Raw genomic sequence first — 16,592 nt, forward strand, 5'->3', positions numbered from 1 at the left:
GAGCACATTGCTGGCTCATATTTAGTTTATTATCAATCAGGACTCCCAGGTCTCTCTCTGCAGAGCTGCTCTCCAGCAATCTGACCCCCACCCTGTACTAGTGCATGGGATTGTTCCTTCCCAGATGCAGTACTCTGCACTTGTCCTTGTTGAACCTCATGAGGTTCCTCTCTGCCCAACATTCAAGCTGGTCGAGATCCCGCTGAATGGCAGCACAGCCTTCTGGGGAATCAGCCAGTCCTCCCAGTTGGGTGTCATCAGCCAACTTGCTGAGGGTACACTCTGTCCTCTCATCCAGGTCGTTGATGAAAATGTTGAACATTGAAAAGAAACAAAATGTTGAACAATGAAAAGAACAAAGAGAAAGTATCCAGTACACATAAATCCTCATATATGATATGAGGCCAACCACCTTAGGATCCAGGTGGGCAGCGGAAAGGTGAGTATAAACAGTGGAGAAGAGGTAGAAACTGAGAGATGTGTGTAACAGTTTCCCCTGTATCTCAGGACTTGAAGCATTCTCTTTTTGTTTCCTGTAATAATTAGATTAGGATTAATAATGCAATGATTGCAAGTCAGTGATGGTAACAACACATTCTTGGCTTTGCCCTTAAGTTGTGTTTCTTTTGTCCATATCCAGATTTTCTCTGTGAACAAAGTGCATCCAATGTCTTCATAAAAAGATTGTCATCGTGCATTCAGAATACTCAATGAGAAGCCATGGAGGTGAAATAGCTTAGAAATTCCCTAAAGTCAATACTAGATGTTTTCTTTAGTTATTTATTTACAAGAAAGTGAATCACTTACTTGTTCTGTAGGAGGTGAACCAATGTGATTCTGAAACTCTGAAACGCCATCCCTCTGATTTAGCTGTTTCAGTCAAATATATATCTTTTACTCAGAATGTTTGTTATCAGTACTTCATAAGCTTTGCAACAAATTTTTTACTCTACATCATAAGTTTTTTGGGGAAGGGAAAGTGAATGGCTCACTGGTTATTAAGAGGAAAGCTCAGAGGTCATTTGTTCTCGATTCATCTATTACGTACAGTAAATATTTCATTCAGATATGTCAAAAGGCTGTATTCAAAATACAGTGCATTGTATTTTGTTTTGCATCATAACATGGATGTGCTGCAGGAAACTTGCAATAAAACAAGATTTATTTTTAGGTTTTATACTATGATTTGAATCAGGTGCCTTTAGGATGAAGTTTGGCACATGCACTGTGACTTTATTTTCTGTGAGCGAGTATGAATATTAACATACCTTATCATAAAACAAGCTTCTAACTAAAAAACATTTCTATATGTTATTTACAACAATCTGGTGCATTTTTTGGAATATGTCCTCATTTTCTAGCTCACTTTAAATATGGCTCTTGAAAAATCTTCTAGTACATCAGTCAAATTTGCTGATAGTGAAATTTTCATTTGATGAATTTTAATGACAAATTTGATTCAATATAGAGAGATCTCTATAACTGAGACTTCGGTTCTGACTGTTGGTTATCAAGTAATTTCCCATTAAGATGCAGCATGAAGATTCTACCACTGAGATATATTCATTTTGAGCCCCTGAATACGCGGAGAAGTAGATTTCTGGATTGATTTCTGATGTCTCACATGCAGAGACGTGATATGAGATCCTTTTCACGCATCAAAATTCCTCTTGCGAGCATCTTGAGTTTTGAGCAGCAGTAGCTCACATTTCTTGCCTGAATTATGGTACCTGGCTTGCCACTTTGTACTGCAGCACTGGGACTGTAGCCCAGAGAAAGTAGGACAAGCAGTGATGGGAGGAGATTTGAATTTACCAGCAACATACCATGTCTTTGCAAACTGCAGGACTGGACAAGTTAGCTTAAGAGCCCATAAAGATAAAACCCAGGGCGAGACAGTGGCCAGCCATCCTCATTAGTTTATCGCTGGCACTGCATAGGAAGATTTAATTAAGGACTGTGTAGTAGGAGGTTGTATCTATCACAGTATTTTGCATGAGAGGAACTAGTGTCCTGTCTTCCTGCCTGCACCTGCCATACTTGTCTGATTACCTCTGGAAATGGAGTTTTTCAGCTCTTACCCAACTCCAACGTGTTGCCGTTCTGGACCACAGAATGTAGCTGGAGAGGAAAGCATCATTTGAGAAGTTCCAATTTTCGTTTTCCATTCTCTCTCCCCTTCTCCAGCCCTGAAGGTTTCTGTGGCCTGCAAAGTATCTTAATGTCTGAAGTATATCTTTACTGCATCTATCACTTTGCTGAAGGCAGAGGAAGCTATGAGTCCTCTACTGCTACACAGAAATGCCAACTCCATAGTAAAGCAATTATGTTGAGAATCTATGTGTGTGCTCTTAAAAAAAACAACTTCAGTATACTCAGCTCAGTAACAGCATCAAATTATTTCTGCTTTTTGCTGTACTTCCTAATTACTGCAAACCCCTACAGATGATCAAGTAATGACATAAAAAGTAGTTTTAATAAAGGATATTGAATCTACCTACAAGTTAAGAAAAAGCAGTTAATTTGCACTTTGTTATCTTCCCTGCTGTTCTTGATGGCAGCCTCAGTGCTGGGACACACCTGCCTCTCTCTGTGGCAGTGTCTGCTGCCCTGTCTTCTCTCTTTCTTGCTGAGCCTTGGAACAGTTCTGTTGGTGAGGCAGTAGCTGAATCTTCTTAAAGGCCTGCAGCCAGCCTCATTATCACAGAATCACAGGAACTTCTCCCAGCAGCTATCCTGTGGCTCAAGACTTGCCAGAGCCTCCCAGGAAATTTGAGCAGTCCTTACTTGGAGGCTATAAAAAACCTCACTGGAGCCTCTAGCCTGCTTTGTAGATTTTTAGGACAGATGTGGCTGTTCAGTGAGGTGCCCACAGAGTTGGGGCTGCAATACATAGCCATCCCAAACAGGGATGTAGCTCTGATGTGAAATCAGAGTCATAACAACTGAGCTTCATGTTGCTATGTAAAAGTTGGCAGTCTGAGTGGCTTCTTCTACCAGCTGACTTTGCTCTTTGGACTTCTGTTCACCTTCCCCCTGCTCTTGCCTTTCCCTCTGCCATGGGCAATATAGACAACACAGTACTGACTCTTGTAAGTGATAGCAAGAGAAAAGAGCCACTCTTTGCACAGACCAGATGCAGTAGGACCCTAAGGAAAAAGAAAAGGCTTGCCTCTTCCTTTTGTTCTGTGCACCCCATGACAGCCTGGGTTAGACCAAGCTGTTGCTTGCTGCCTGCTGTGTGCATCAGTCTGGAAATGCATCTAGGTAATTTTTTTTTTCTAGTTTGCCTTGAAAATGACAAAAGCTGGCAGCTTGTCTTGGTCTCAAAGAGAAGCTGCATCCTCCTCCAGCAAGTGTGTGCTTTTTGTCAAGGAATGTGGGCCCCTTTACTTGCCTGCCTAGTGAATTACCTGAAATACACAGTCGATGGATAGTACCTGTCAGCACATTTCACTAGACAGCTCCAGATAAAAAAATAGTTTAAATAATCATCTCTCTGCCCTCTGCATCAGGAAAGAGCAATGAAATAAACACAGATGAAAGACTATTGAAGCCATAGGACACTGCATCTCTTCTCCTTGGGGCAAATGCAGGTTTCTTTCCTATAGTAAATACATTTCAAGCTGCTTAGTTTTAAATTTATTTGGTGACAATACTTCTGAGGCTTCCCCGGAGAGGTTATTTTGTAATTTAATAGATGACACTGTTGGATATTTTTTTTTTTGTTCTGATTTACTAAGCACTCAGTGATTTTCATCTTTAAAGCACATTACAGACATTAAATAATCTGCAGATGGTTAGTGAGAAGTAGCTAAGCCACCACCTCTCTCACCCCGAGCCTTCCTGTCAATAACTGCAGGAACTCCCTTCACCTTAGCTCAAACATGTTTTTCTGCAGTTAAATCAGTGTTTGTAGTATGGGAAAATGGCAGGTCAGGCACAGAATTTCTTTTCTTTTGCCATTCTTATGTTCTCATTTCAAATCGTGTGCCACTTGCTCATCATTTCAGATGTTTCCTAACGTTCAGCCCTAAAAATGTTTTCCTTTTGCCAGCTATTTCACTGTTCTTAGCTCTACCCCAAAGAACACTTCTTCCTGCTTCACCTTTCAAGGTGTGCAAAATATACATGGATAGTTATCTGATGTGACCTTGTCATTGCAGGACTCAGCTCCCTCTCCTTGTTCTGTCACGCCTACCCTCCTTCTGAACTAGGCCATCTTCTGCACTGACATCAGACTTGTCTGGCACCTCCAAGGACCAGCTTGTAGGCACAGCTGTGTTTCCTCTCTCCTCCCAGCAGCAACAGCTGCTTTGTTGGCCAAGACAGCTAGAAAAATTGCTGCTGTCTCTCCTATGTGCCACCCCACGTAGAATGGCAACTTCACTGCAGCTCAGAATAGCCTCCATATCTAAATACCTGATAAAACTGCCAGAAGAACACAGATCTCAGGAGATGACACCACTGCCCATTAAGGGCACTGCAAAGGAAAAAATTGTGCAGAAACCATTACTGATCGTCAAAAAACTGAATGCCTTTTGTTAGCATGTTGTCCAAAATGCTCCCAAGCTGGCCTGGAGCCCTGCTAAGCAGCCCTTGGCTTGCCTGTGTCCTTGTACCCTCACCCTGGTGTGAAGAGACTGAGGTGGACAGTGATCTGCCCAGTTCAGTGCCCTCTGAGAATGAACCCAGAGTCACTGCCAACGTGGGATTTAAAACAGATTGGCCAGAACTAAATGCTTCGGGTCAGAAAGCTTGAGAGGCTGCTTGCGAGGGTCATGCACTGCCCTTGTCTCACCCCTGTGGCAGATTAAACAGAGCCCCAGACAAAAACATCTAATACACTTGGCCACTTGTATTTGAGGACATATATATTTGAACTAGATTTTGACACGTAGATACTATAAACCAGCTCTTGACGGGAACAGCGGTCCTCTCTCTCTCCAAGCAGCAGTTAGAGAGCTGCATGCTTTCAGGCAAGGATTGCCTGTGCCTTGCCTCTGTGAATTGCCCTACATTTCTGCTACCTTGCAATGTGTACACAGCTAAAAATAGCACTGGCCTTTTAACCATCACATTGCACACTGAGCGCTTACCTGATGGCAGGCGAACAGCCATTGCATGTGATTGGGAAAATCAGGGTAGCAATCAAAAGAGCATTTGTCTGCTTTGTTTTCCTGGTAATTCCTCTCGTGGCTTGGGCTGTCATTTTAAATGTAGCAGGTGCCTGTGTATTCAGCTCTCACCATTCCAGATGGCAAGTTCACCTGCTTTATGTTCTGTAATCTTGTATTTCAGGGCAGCGTTTAAAACTGTTGCCTTTTTAATAGTTAACTTCAGGACAGAATTACACACTGCCTCAAACCCAGTAAGTGGCTTCATGGAGTATTTGCTACAGGGCCTTGGCTTTTTGGTGTTCCAGTCTGCCTCCTGTTTTCGCTTGGATGAGCCTGCACAGTGCAGAGCCATATGTTACTCTGACATACCTGGCAGAGCAGATCAGAGTTTAGTCTGATGTTATATTTCAGGTCAGCCGTAAAACACAGTTTCAGTCACTGTCATATTCAAGCTGAGGTCTGAAAGAAGAACCTTCTGTATATTTGGATTATTGACTGATCTCTGCTGAATGCCACAGAGCAAAACACTGCCCACAAGCTTACTGCCCATAAAACCAGCGTGTGGATTTTGGAGCAGTGATCTTGGATGCAGTCCTGTATCATGCACAGTTTCACTGATAGCACATGCCTTCCACTGGCACCTCCTCTGTGAGGTTTGCACTCCGGTTTGGTTTTGTCAGCAAGACTTAACACCAGCCCTCCTGAACATCCTAAGTCCCGAGCCAGCATGTTATCCTGATGACAGAATGCCAAAGTTATGCTACAAGAGCTGTCGCAAATAGACGTCCAGAACCTATTCTATAGCCTGGGAGTGTGAATATCTGTCCTGAATGAAAGTGATGGCACAGTTCTGTTGAAAGGTGTTTAGAAGCAAGTGGGACATCTGGAGGGGCACCTCCCTGTGCAAAGCTGCAATACACAACTGGATGGAGACTCTATAGCAGAACAACCTTGGGCATTTTAACATTATTCCCTGGTTTGAGGCTTTCTGAACAATCACTTCCATCTTTTGTCTTTCCTGCTCTCAGAATCTGTGCAACCAGGCAACAAAGCCTTTTGCAGTAATTGGTTTACTTCAGTTGTTTACTTTAGCAAACCTAATGAAAGGAAAACTACTGCAAGCAATCTTAAAATGGCCCCAAAACCTTGTTTTTCAGTAGTGTTGTGATCTAGAGCAGGGAGACAGTTTCTAGGGACATAAATCAAAGCACTGGAAGTAGCAGAAAATGTACAGGCAGGTGATCACTCAATTAAAATGCATGGTACATATAAAATTATCACAGCAATCCATTCTGTTAGCATTTAGGCTATATGAATTTTATGATTAACATTGTAATGTAAACAGGAAAACTGCAGTGTTTTGAATTTCCATTAAGAGATGCCAGAACTAATGACCTATCTGTTGCTCTGTGGTGCAGGGCTAGAAGGAGAGTAGATGAAATTTTGCTGTCTCAAGGGACTTGACTTTGAATGTGCTTGCAGAATAGGTAGTGGTAACAAATATCCCCCAGGCTATTTGGCCCAGCTAGACCTCTCACTCTCTGGCACTGTGCTAAGCATGTTTTTAAGTATGTATCTCTAAGGTATGCCTGCCCTGAGAAGAGCTGCTTTACTTTTTCTGTCATCTACTTTAATTTCCTTCTCTATGTTTGGCATTACTGGAAGGGTATAAAAGGGCTGGAATCTTCTCTGCTTGCATTGAGTTAAGCAGTATTTACAAGTGCTGTTATAACTAATTTCTCTGTCCATCCAACCGGAAAGGCTAGAAAAGGCTTAGCAAAGTCTCCCTGACACACCAGCTGGGACTGCTGAACTTCACTGCAGAAGCACTGCAGATGCTTGACTGGGTCATATCTTTTTATCATGTCTGGTTTATCCTTTCCTAAGATAAACATCCCACACTAGTCAATCTCTTTTCAAACAGGAAAGTGTCTGTGCCTCCAGTCGCTCTCCCCACCACCTCACCACATGGTCTAACCTCTTGCCGTAAAGCTATGAAGGAACGAGTTCACTTAGATATGCTCAGTTTCAGTGTTCAAATCTGGACCATACCAAAGCCTGATGATCATGAAGACAGGTGTTTACAGGGCTCAGTACAAATGAGATTGAGATGGATACTTTGTGCTAATGGGATGATAGCTAGTGAAGGGTGAAGAATAAACTTTACAGTACAAAACTGGAACGTGCCTATCAATCTTCACAACTTTTATTCTCCACAGCTGTGGATTGTTGGGTAATAGAGCTCAGATTTAATGATAACCCCAAAACCAGTACCTAGAAGCCTACCCCTTCCAGGGTACATCAAGCTACAGAACATTTCTGTACCACCCAACAAAGTGCCTCAATCTGCTGGATGAGCTTTGTCCCTAGAACAAAAATGGACAGGGCTGCTCTGCCAGTGACTCTTGCCCTAACATCATCTTTGTGCCTGCTCTCTGTCCAGGGAATTACCTACAGAAGGTCTGGAGAAGGAGGAAAGAACCAAACCCCTTGATACTTCTAGTACAAAAGCCCCCAAATTTCATGTGCTACATGAACACAGCAGTAGAACTGCAGAGATGAAGGATATTGCCAATGTGTTATATGAGGCATGCGACTTCAAGCACTGTTAATAATCTTTCTATTCTATTTAGTATTGCAGCTTAAATTGAAGAGCTAGATTTGCTCAGAAGGTCAGTATAAATAATTTAGAATATTTAGGGGAGTCATGAGAAAAGTATTTAGTATTTTTTTTAAACTACACAGCAGTTTTGTATTTGTTGCCATGTTAATCCCTCATAAACGTTTTCATTAGCATTTTTTTTTACTGAATGCTAAGATTACTGCAAAATGAAGGTCATAACAAAAGTTTTATGCCATACAAAATTGCAAAGCAGTCCTGCTTACTGTGTGTGCTAAATGCTGCCAAAACCTTACTGCACAGATGCCAATGAAAATAGCTAGCAATGCTGCTGGAAAAATACTCTCAGTCTGCCCAAATGGACCTCAGTATTGCATGTATGGGCAAGCAGGAATGTCTGGAAGCTTCCCCACGGCTTGTGATGAGAGAAGAGTTACTCGGCCCCACAGATCCCCAAGCTGCCATGCTCCCAGTGAACGTGGTTAGGATGGAGCATCTGCATCCCCAGGAGTGTCTGATGTACAGTTGTGTTTTCAATCAGTTCAAGCCCTCTGTATTCCTCAACTTTAATAGTTAGCAAATGACTCTGGGAATTCTCTGCAATTTTTCCCCCCAGGACTGGGGCTCCTGTTATTCAGGAAGAAAATGCATTTTGTTCCCTTGTTACTGAGTGGCCAAATACCTTCAGTCAGCTCTAGGAAGGCACGTGCCTTTTCTACATGGAGAAATTACAGAGGCTTAAATAAACTCTTATTAACATTTGTTTCATTAGAGTAGCATAACCCTCCCAGATGCGCATGGAGTAGTTAACACCTGGCTAACACTGATTTTGGGTGTCAGTGACTAGATGAAGCAGGTAGTTTCCTGTCTTGCAGCAGTACTGTGGGTATGAATTGATTTTTCTAAACCACATTGAAAGCCTTTAATAAAACATGTAATACAAATATATTATTTATGTGCCTTTTGCTGTGAGAGTTAAAAAACATAAAAAATTGCTATAAGACCAGAGTTATAGCAATTACATAGCGCTTAGGTTCTTATGGGAAAAAAAGAATGAGTTTATTGCTTTTGGTATCTATATAATAAACAATAGAAAATGTGCCTAGATTAGTATAATTTGCAAATGAAACAGTGACAGTGGCATGTCAGCTGGCTCTTAATGCTTAGACAGACCAAGGCAACTCCTGAAATTAACATTCAAAGTTTTGAATAAATTTAGTTTAGCTGGTGCTAGTGATCTATAAGGAATGCAAGTTGCCTGATGGAACGTGGGCAGGTGTGGATGTCGGGAGGGAGCAAATGCAGTGATTTCCTTTTTGTGTGTGCAGTGCTTCCCTTCCTGAGTGTGTGAGCCCATGGGAATCTGCTTTTCGTGCTCTTCAACTTTGCTAGGATGGACAGAGAGAGAGAAATGTAGACAAGGACTTCTTGCTGAAGTCCTGAGTACAAAACACTTTTTCTTCCCTCCCGCATTGCTAGCTGCTGCGTTTGTCAGTCAGGCCACTTGCTGACCTTGGACAGACACTTGTTAACAGGGAAGTTAAATGGCCTGCCCACAGTGAGAAAGCAGATTCTCTCTTTCCCAGAAAGTTCCTGCTTTTCAGCCTCAAGATTGTTTTCCTTTTCCAAAGGCAGTTGCCTTCCTGCCTAGACAAGCGTCACGGTTTGGCCCAGTGAGCAAAGAAGCACCATGACAGTCTCTTTCTCGGTGCTCCCCATTCACCCCCACCCTCGTTATGATGGTGGAGGCACCAGCAAGATGGGAGGAAAAAAGATAACCAAGGTTGTTGTGGATTGAGACAAGGGCAGGGAGGGGTCACTGCCAGTTACGGTTCTGGGCAAAACAGACTCCAGTACTTGACTTAGAGAGGAAAGTAGGGAAGTTTATTCTGCTACCTACAAGAAACAGAACAAAACAAAAAGCAAAAAGGGAGCAGGATGATGAGAGAATTACAACCAACACTTTAAGATCTCTCTCCCCCATCCCTCCTTTCTTCCTGGGCCCAGCTCACTGCTCCAGATATCTCTACCTCCTCCCCCCACAACGGCTCAGGGGGGCAGGGAATGGGGGATGTGGTCAGTCTCTCACAGATGGGCTCTGCCGCTTCTCTTTTCTCAGAGGAGGACGACTCCTGGCATTCTTCCCTGCTCTGATATGGAGTCCCCCCCTGAGACACAGTCCTTAACTTCTCTGGTGTGGGTTCTTCCCAGCAGCTGCGGCTACTCCTGATACAGGGTCCCTCTCTCAGGACATGGCCTCTTCTGCCTCTGATGTGGGGTCTTTGACAGAGCACAAATGAATCCACAGGATGCAAGGGGGTCTCTGCTTCAGCACACCTCCTCTCTTCCCTCACTGAACTTGGGGTCCACGTGGTCGTTTTTCTCTCTCTTCCAACTCCTTGTACCACCACCAGCTGGAAAAGAAAGAAAGAGAACAAGAAGGAACAGGAAGAACCCTCCTCTTCTGGCTTCTTCTTAAAAAGCGATCATGGAGGTGTCTAATTGGCTCAGCCCCAGAAGTGGGTCTGGCTCAGAAGTGGGGCGAGTTTTGAGCAACTTCTTACAGGCCCTTCTGCATCACCAGAAATGGCTCCATGTCAAACCATGACAATGAGGTACACCTACTTTGATGTTTACAGTCTATAAAAAGGGGGTTTCCATCTGTGCACAATTGCTGGGTTTTGCTGATGCTTTTCTAATGGATCTGTGGCAGGTGTTTGAGGAAAAGCAAAGTTATTATCTCTAGGCTGAATTGCACTGTCCTGGAACCCTCAGTCTCCCTGGAATAATTTTCAGAGTCCCACATATTTAGAAAAGAGGGAAAACCATTGTCTTGAAATTGTAATTTATAAAAGCTAGAATAATAGTTCTTATGAAGAAAACTCTACCGAGTAAATGTATCTCTCAGCTACCTTGTAATGCCACGGGAGATTAAATTGTAGACACTTATTTATATAAATATTGAGTCCTTCAATATTAACTGTTTCAATCTTTGTATTTTAATGGGAATATTTTTTGTATTAACAATATTTTGTTGCATAGTTCAGTATTGCAATCCCATATTGATTAGAAATGCAATATGCTGGATGTGACTTTACTACATCATAGTACTGCAGTGTTGAAATTTTAGTTACCATACAAAATAAACAGCTTTCTATGTATTTCTGAGACATGGTCTGCAATTTTTCTATTAAATTTTACTTTTTAAAATGTATGCAGTCCCTAATCTGGGGAGTTTATACGGACCAGGACCCTTAGGAGTGAGATCTCTGGGCAGCCTCAGGGAAGATGAGGTGAAGTTGGGCAATGCTCGTTTCTTTTGTTAACAGGAGGATGTGCCAAGAGGGCAGTGATTCATTCTTTTACCTCAAGCACTGTGTTTAAGTTTCTCTCATTCAGTTGTGTAATGAAATCTCCTTCTTCAATGAAGCAGCACTACCTCAACATCTATTCCAGGAACAGCAGCCAGTCCATGAATGCAGTAAATGGCTTAGTTACCATTAGTGCTTTGATGATATTTTAAAAGTTTTGGTTAAGTTGTTTGCTTTATGGATTAGTTTTTTAAAGTTGTGCCTGTCAGTAGAGATCAGAGTAAGCAAATGAACACAGACAGGCTTGAACCACAGAATCTGAAACAAAAACGCAGCCTTGAAAGTGTGGGTTGTTTGTATTCAGGGCTCTCATCACCCAGCCACAGCGAGGAAGGGCAGACACCTGTTAGGATTTCTTTCCAGGTTCCCTTAAATATGAGAACACATTTTAGATCTGGGATTCTGATTTGGGCTCATTTATAGTTATGACACTATACAGCTGTGGAAGAGCAGTGACAGAAAGGCAAAGGTTACATGGGGGAGGAAGTATTTGTAGCTACAATGCAGGAATACAGAGGATCTTTGTAGGGTTGCTTAGCAGCTGTATTTCACAAGCTCCAAGCTCTGATGTGTTTTCACTGAAGATCTAGTACGTGTTCTGTTAAAGTTATTCATGGTATAGGAGGATATACTTTGTGACACAGAATAGCTTAGTGGGCTTTTCTCATCATTAAAGCACAGCCACTATGCACTTACTGCCATTTGTAATTTTCAAACTGAAAGCAGGGCTGACCACAGTAGCCTGTGTTTGCATGGGTGCTTTTTACATGAGGCTACATCTTACAGGTTTTGCTCTTACTCTCTGTCTTTCAACCCAATAACCTTGGTGGAAGGACTGATGTCCAGGCAGCTGTGGGACAGGAACCTTTGCTGTCCATCCTGCAGCAGCTGAACCATGCAGCAGGATGGGAATATCCAAGAAAGGAACAGATAGATGGGGCAGAGAATAGTTTGTAATTTGAGAACAGAGCTAGCAACACCAGCAGGAATTTTATGGGTGCAAAGCCCTTTATTGAAACCAGATATCACTACAGAACATCACACATAGGCAGCACATAGGCTCGGAGAAGGAGAGTTAGTGGTGAAAAAACTGGTAAAAATAAAGTTAAGCTGAATCTTCATTTTTTCATGTGTAGCTTTTCAACATTCTGATATATAATATTTTTATTTTCCTCTTTGTTCAAAATGAGCTTTTTTTTCCTTTATTGGCTTGATGTGGATATGTGCACAGAACTTTAATAGGAGTCACAGAACGGCAGTAGGGAGGGATGGGCAGGTGAGACTCATACTCTTATTAATGACATTTTTCTATATTACAATTCTAGCAATAAAGCTGATGGTTATCTTGCTTCTGTTGCCTGGCATAATGCATTCTGTGGTGTATAGAGCAGACAATGGTTCTCCAGGGGCACTGGGCACAGCTCATCCACAGCCTTGATTACTGTTCTGAATATTGTGTATCCTCTTGTGTGGCATCGTAGCTCAGTGTTCCTGTGCTGGCTGCACATCACCTGGGCTTTCCTTCTTTGTTTTTCCCACACACCACCCACTAGAGAATAGTTCATACCCATCTCAAAGTTACATGAGGAACAGTACCACCTCCTCCTTCAAACATTAATAAAAGCCGAGCAAGGAAACTAACTTTAAATCATGTAGGATGTAATTGCTCCCTCCTGCACTTTTAGCTGCGTCTTGTCTCCTACTATTGCTTGTTTATCCATCTATGCTCTGGCTTGCAGGACCAGGAAGGGCTGGGAATGGGGAGTTGGACAGTGGATGTCTCTGTATCTGTCATTGTACTCATCTGATGAGAGGCATAGGGCAGAGAGAGTTGCCTGTGCCTGAGATGTGTGGAGGAAAAAAATTTGTCTGATTATGGATCTACCCAGCAAAAACATTGCTCTGCTTTCCACCTGTTATGAATCTAATTCAGGCTACTTGTCTTAACATTCCCTCTAAGTCAAGAAATAGTCATAGAATCATAAGTTCAGTTGGAAAAGACCTTTAAGATCAAGTCCACTCACCTCACACTGCCAAGCCCACCACTAAACCACATCCCTCAGCACCTCATCTACACAGCTTTTAAATATCTCCAGGGATGGTGACTCCACCACTTCCCTGGGCAGCCTGTGCTAACAACTCTTTCAGTGAAAAAGTGTTTCCTAATCTCCAATCTAAACCTCCCCTGGTGCAACTTGAGCCCGTTTCCTCTTGTCCTGTCATTCTTACTTGTGAGAAGAGACCAATCCCCACCTCATTACAGCCTTCTTTCAGGTAGTTGTAGAGAGTGATCGTATTTCCCCTCAGCCTTCTCTTCTCCAGACTAAACAGCCCCAGTTCCCTCAGCTGCTCCTCATCAGACTTAGGCTCCAGACCCTTCACCAGCCTCATTGCCCATCTCTGGACACGCTCCCCGCACCTCAATGTCCCTCTTGTTATCAGGGGCCCAAAACTGAACACAGTATTGAAGGTGTGGCCTTGCCAGTGCCAAGTACAGGGAGATAATCACTTCCCTGATCCTGCTGGTCACACTCTCTCTGATACAGGCCAGGATGCCATTGGCCTTCTTGGCCACCTGGGCACACTGCTGGCTCATATTCAGTCAGCTGTCAATTAACACCCCCAGGTCCTTTTCCTCTGGGCAGCTTTTCCAGCCACTCTGCCCCAAGCCTGTAGCGTTGCCTGGGGTTGTTGTGGCCCAAGTGCAGAAGGCAGCACTTGGCCTTGTTGAACCTCATACACTACCCTGAAATGACTCTTGGTAATATAATTTAGTGACCCCATCAACTTCTATAGCAGCAAGAGTTGTTCAGATGGGAGGATTTATAGATTAAGTTTCTGTTTCCCAGTGCTCTCTCTGCCAGGTACCTGCATTGCTGGGGCTCAAGACCTGCAATAAACATGTGGGGACAATTTTTAGGGAGTCTTTGTTATGGTTGATATTATGTATCACCAGTTCTGAGGGTCCAAAAATAGAAAGTGTATCTCTGCAGCTCATAGGATGTACTGATCAAGAGAGGTCAGAACAGACAATTATTTGGTTTGGGCTTGTTTGGGTTTTTGTGTTTTTTTTTACAAAAATCTGTTAACAATCTGTTATTGGAGGCAAAAGGCATTGTGAACCTAATTTGAGAAACATTTTAGTTTGGAAGTAACCTTACTGTAGTAGATGCCACTGGCAGAGATCTTTCACTTACAGATGTTAAAATTAAGGGAAAGTATGTATGCGCAGGGAAGAGTTGCAGAAGTTGCCAGATGAAAAACTGAAAACAGAATTTTAAACAATCTTCTCCCCAGTTAAAAATGAATTTCCTACTTTGGCTTTCTTCTGATGTACTTTACTCTTTGAGAAGCAAACTGCAGAACTGCTGCAATGTGGCTGAGTGCTTATGTAAACATAGTAACGTGGATATCTGTTCTCTTTTGCCCATGTTGCAACTGATTCTTGGCCAGTTACTTAACCTTTCTGTGCCTCATCCCTCCCTGTACTAAGACTTTATCAGACCTTTAGAGCAGTATAGCCCTAAACATCTGTGTCTGTTAAGCACATGTAAATATTTGTACTTGTATGAAACTAACATTGCAGTGAGGTTTAAGAGAAGATATACTTTTCCTACTTACCTTTGAAATGGCAAAGTGATCTCAGATGTCAGTTAGCCACTGCTGACCTGTTCTCAAGATACTTGCCTTAATTTGATGGGTTTGGTTTCACATTCAATGCCAATACGCCTTTTTATTAATTCAGTGCATACACAAGTGCTTGTAAACAACTCCAACATGTTTCCCATGTATGGAAACTTCACCACTACTCTACTGTGGGAAAAGCCTCCACTTTCCATCAGTGGTAATGGCCAGGTTCCACTCTGAGGTTGTTTTTGATATGTTTTATTTTTTTCCTTGCTAAAGGAGAATATTTACTTGTTTATTATCAGCTGTAAAGTCAAGGTTTTACTGTTCATGGAAATAAATTACTTCTTATCAATGCAATTTTGTTTTCCAAAGCCTGAGGAAAACCACTTGTGAATGGAAATTAGCAATGGCTATTACTGAAGAGGGGAAACAAACTGCTTCCTTTTTATTATCTGTCCTATTAATAGTTACCAAGAAATGTCAGGTGACAAAGTAGAAAAAGTAGATAACATCAAGTCATGTTTTAATCTTATTTAGTCTCTTGTAATGATGAACCAAAAGAGACGCTAATTATGCAGTTACATGACTTAAATAGTATTGCTATTGTAGATAATTACATTTGCAGCATGCCTTGAAAGTGTTAGTGGAGTTATGGAGCTTGTTCTAAACTGAATTTCTCATTTAATGCTTCCATACAGAGGCAGTGATACATCTCTGTTGGAAAATGTGAAGTTAATTTCTGAAGTAGCGGTGACACCACTTTTTTGTGTTCAAGGTTTGTGTGCTTCAGAGGTTGGTTTTCTCTGTCCTTGCATTTTATTCAATCGGGGAAACAGAAAAGAAGACGGTTTTTATGTATCACCCAAAATAGAGCCAGTTCACCCAGCAGTTGTAACTGAAGAACTTAGTATTTTTTACAAAACTACATTTTGTAGGCAAGACATTTCACCAGTCTCTGGATTGACTCACGACTGAGTCATTTCCATCCCAATAATTAGACAAAGCAACAAATATGGCTTTATATGTTTTTATTTTGAGCATGGCAGAACGGTGATTTGTTGCTTCAATACTGTCTCTGTCTTTTGTGTACTCCAGAGAGGATGGAAGTGCTAATGCCTGAAAATTTAAGCAAATGCATTCCTTAAAATTTTTGCTCTCTCTCCTAACACCCCTGAATATTTATCCATCTTTATAGCTTGAAATTACAGCAATTGTTTAGCAATTACTGAACTGTATTTCCTATTTTGCTTAGAAATCTTTTGCCATTTAATCTGTCTGTATTGTACAAAAAGATCTTGGTATGCCAAGTATAATACGAAACTCAGAAATATAATGTGTAATAAATGTGAAAGTGCCTAAGAAGCCGTAGGATATCAGCAGAAGTACAGTGGGATACAATGAGAGGCTCATCTCCTCAGCTGCTTCTCACTTTCTATTTTTTGGTTTATATTAGGAATCAGAATCAAATTACCTTCTTGTGCATAGGAATGTGTCAAGGAGGAAACAATGGATTTTCAAAAAAGTGTCCTTTAAAAAACGTCCCTTGTTGATTGTATTCACAGGGAAGTGCAAAATTTATCCTTCTGCAAATTTTCTGATGGTGGCAACACCTCGAACTTCTAGCGCATTCAGAGCCAGGCTTTAGTCTTCCCTTTTCAGACGTGTCCAAAAGATGGGTGAAAACTGCTGGATCTGTATGAAACTCTGCACCATCTGTTTTATGTCTGCAAATAGTGCTAGGAAAAGGTCATAATCTGTATATATGCCTCATAAACTCAGTGAGAAGAATGGATGCAATATAATTTCGTGTATTTTTCTCCCATGTGGTGCTTTTCCTCACTGTGTCAAGCG

Source organism: Colius striatus, chromosome 1 (genome assembly GCF_028858725.1).
Source record: "Colius striatus isolate bColStr4 chromosome 1, bColStr4.1.hap1, whole genome shotgun sequence".
NCBI classification, from domain to species: domain Eukaryota; kingdom Metazoa; phylum Chordata; class Aves; order Coliiformes; family Coliidae; genus Colius; species Colius striatus.